Source organism: Bison bison, unplaced genomic scaffold (assembly GCF_000754665.1).
Source record: "Bison bison bison isolate TAMUID 2011002044 unplaced genomic scaffold, Bison_UMD1.0 scf7180017864184, whole genome shotgun sequence".
Classification (NCBI taxonomy): Eukaryota; Metazoa; Chordata; class Mammalia; order Artiodactyla; family Bovidae; genus Bison; species Bison bison.
Window position 1 is genome coordinate 2,228,188 of NW_011494756.1, and position 3,015 is coordinate 2,231,202.

The 3,015-nt window shown below is 57.9% G+C and overlaps 1 protein-coding gene across 1 annotated transcript in view; it reads left to right on the top strand.

The window, feature by feature from the left end:
• CENPM (centromere protein M) overlaps window positions 1–3,015 on the top strand; it is a 12,178-nt gene that overhangs the window by 8,355 nt on the left and 808 nt on the right. The window lies entirely within an intron of this gene.

Genomic DNA, 3,015 nt, shown 5'->3' on the forward strand with positions numbered 1-3,015 from the left:
CAGGAGGTGGCAGGCTGTACCAGGTCCTGTGTTGCCCTCTAGCCTGAGAACGGTAGTCGCTCAGTTGTGTCTGACTCTTCTGAGACCCCATGGACGGTAGTCCGCCAGGCTCCTCTGTCCATGGAATTCTACAGGCAAGAATACTGGAGTGGGTTGCCATGCCCTACTCCAGGGGATCTTCCCAACCCAGGGATTAAACTTGGGTCTCCTGCATTGGCAGGCAGATTCTTTACCATCTGAACCACCAAGAAAAGGTTTGTGGCTGACTTCCTATTTCCAGCCTGGAGCTGGTGGGCTGAGAACCTAAGCCTGGCATCCTCTCATCCGATGTACCCAGTGTTTGGACAGCCAGCGTGCCTGGTACCTGTGCGGTCCTGTCCGGGGCACTTTCCCCCACGTCATGAGCTGGAGCCTCATTGTGTTTTGAGGCCTTTGCATGGCAAGAAACACTGGCCCCGTTTTACAGGACAGGAAACACACCCAGGGAGGTGCGGGATTCATCCAGGGCAGTTATTTTCCAGCTCTGCTACTAGGCCCTGTGTGAGTCCCTGAGAACCAGATGCCTCCGACATTGGCCCTGCCCCTCAATGGAGGGAAATAGACCGCACGTCACACCTGCTGTGGCAGGAGGATCCGCAGGGCTTTGGAAGCCAGGCAGTGAGTCCACCCGTTCCTTCCCATCGGCATCGGGGCAGTCACAATGGGCTCAGCTCTCTGGGGGTCACGTCTCTGGAGTAAGGTGTGTGGATGGGAGGAGGCCCAGCCAGAGGGAGGAGGCCCAGCCAGAGGCAGGAGGCCGGGGACGAGGCTGCAGGAAGCAGACCGTGGAGCCTGAGTGAGAGCAGCGGCCATTTGGAGGGACTGTTCGGAGGCCAAGGCCACAAAGCCCAGAGGGTTTCTTTAACAGATATTTCTTAACATAACCTGCAGCCTGTCCAGTGTTGTTCTCGGCTCTCGGGAGGCAGCATAGAACAAAGCAGTGTTAACACTCCCAATCCTGTTCTAGTGGAGGAAACACGGTAAGGAAGTAGAATGCGTGATGTGTTAGGGCATGGTGATGTGACATGTCAGGTGGTGGTAAAGCAACAGGATTTAAATAGGGGGTGAAGGGACTCCCTAAAAATCTGACCTTTAAGTGAAGACATAAGGGAGGCGCCTCCTAGTGGAAAAGCCCACGAGGCTGGAGAAACTGCAGGTGCAGAGGCCCTGAGTTTGGACGCTGCCTGCCGTGTTCAGGGTCCACAGGGAGCCATGGGCGCCTGGAGCAGAGCCGGGGGACTGACACTGGGCCAGACAGCAGGGCTCTGTGGGTCGCAGTAAAGGCATGGTGGCTTTCACTCTGAGTTAGACTGGGGCAGCGGAGGCGTATGGGGCCAGGGAGGGCCGCAGCCCGACTTGGGTTTTGATTGGGTCCCCTCCAGCTGTTGGGAGAAGAGTAGACTGAAGGGACGCAAGGGCAGAAATAGGGAGAGGGGCCTGGGGACTGGGTTCAGAGTGGTCTGGGCTCTGTGGTGACCAGGGAAGGGGGAGTTGGGATGGTCTCTGATGCTGGGTGTTTCCAGGGTTGGGCTACAGGTGTGTGGATGGCCTGCCTGTGAGACAGGAGAGGAAGAAGAGTCAGAGTCAATTCTGGAGTTTTCAGCCTGAGAAGCCCTGCCCCCTGCTCCCCACCCCCGCCCCAGTCGTGAGGTGTTACACAGAGCAGGGAGCGACCTGAGAGGTGGGAGGAAAAGCTGGGGGCCGGTGGGTCCCAGGAGCCAGGGAGAAATGGCCTGCCAGGGAGGCAGCAGCTGCCTCAGACTCCACTAAGAGGAGACCCCGCTGAGAATGAGGCCAGTGTGTGAGGACTGAGATGTCGCCCCTGGACTTGGAACCCAGGACTCACAGGTGACAAGGTAGAGTAAGAGCAGGGGGCCTTTAGGATGTCCCGGCTCTAGCTTGGGTGACTGGGCAGATGGTGGCGCCCTTTCCCCAGTTAGAGAGGGAACAGGAAGAGGAGGAGGAGGTTCTCTGAGGCCACTTATTGGTCGGGGGACGCCATCTGAGCATCACCGTTTATTCTTCTACCTTTCTGGAGCAGCTCATTCGCCCATGCCAGCTGGGGCCTTCGCACAGTCTAATTCAGTTCAGTTCAGTCTCTCAGTTGTGTCCAACTCTTTCTGACCCCATGAACCGCAGCACGCCAGGCCTCCCTGTCTATCACCAACTCCTGGAGTCCATCCAAACCCATGTCCATTGTGTCGGTGATGCCATCCTCTCATCCTCTGTCGTCCCCTCCTCCTCCTGCCCTCAGTCTTTCCCAGCATCAGGGTCTTTTCCAATGAGTCAGCTCTGCATCAGGTGGCCAAAGTACTGGCGTTTCAGCTTCAGCATCAGTCCTTCCAATGAACACCCAGGACTGACCTCCTTTAGGATGGACTGGTTGGATCTCCTTGCAGTCCAAGGGACTCTCAAGAGTATTCTCCAACGCCACAGTTCAAAGGCATCAATTCTTCGGTGCTCAGCTTTCCTTATAGTCCAACTCTCACATCATACAGTCTGATTACCTCTGCCTAATCCCACGGCTCCTCTGGGCCCACTAGCCCTTCCGGGTAGGGACCATCTGTTGATGGCACCTCCCTGTCCTCCGTGAGGACCACTCTCCCCACCCCTCCTTTCCAACCTGGGCGTGTCTGTCTCAGAGACATCCCAGGGGGTGCCGCCTCAGCATTGGTTGGGAGTAGCCCTGGTTCAGACCCCAGCTTGACAGTTGCCCACCATGCCTCTGGACGGTGTTGCTGACCCCGCCAGCCCCGCCTGCTGAGCCTTCGTGTCTTCTGGAGTAGGGGTCAGCGTCTCTGATGTCGCTGGAGGGTGTCTGAAGGGTTTCCATAAGCTGAGGTGGTTGGAAGCTGCTCGGTGAGGTGTGGCGCGGACAGGGGGTGGCCCTGGGGGCAGCAGTGCCTATGGCTGTCCCCGTGTCTCCGCTCCCAGCTCCCCTCTGGCCACCGCCTCACTGGGGTCCTGTCTCCTCCA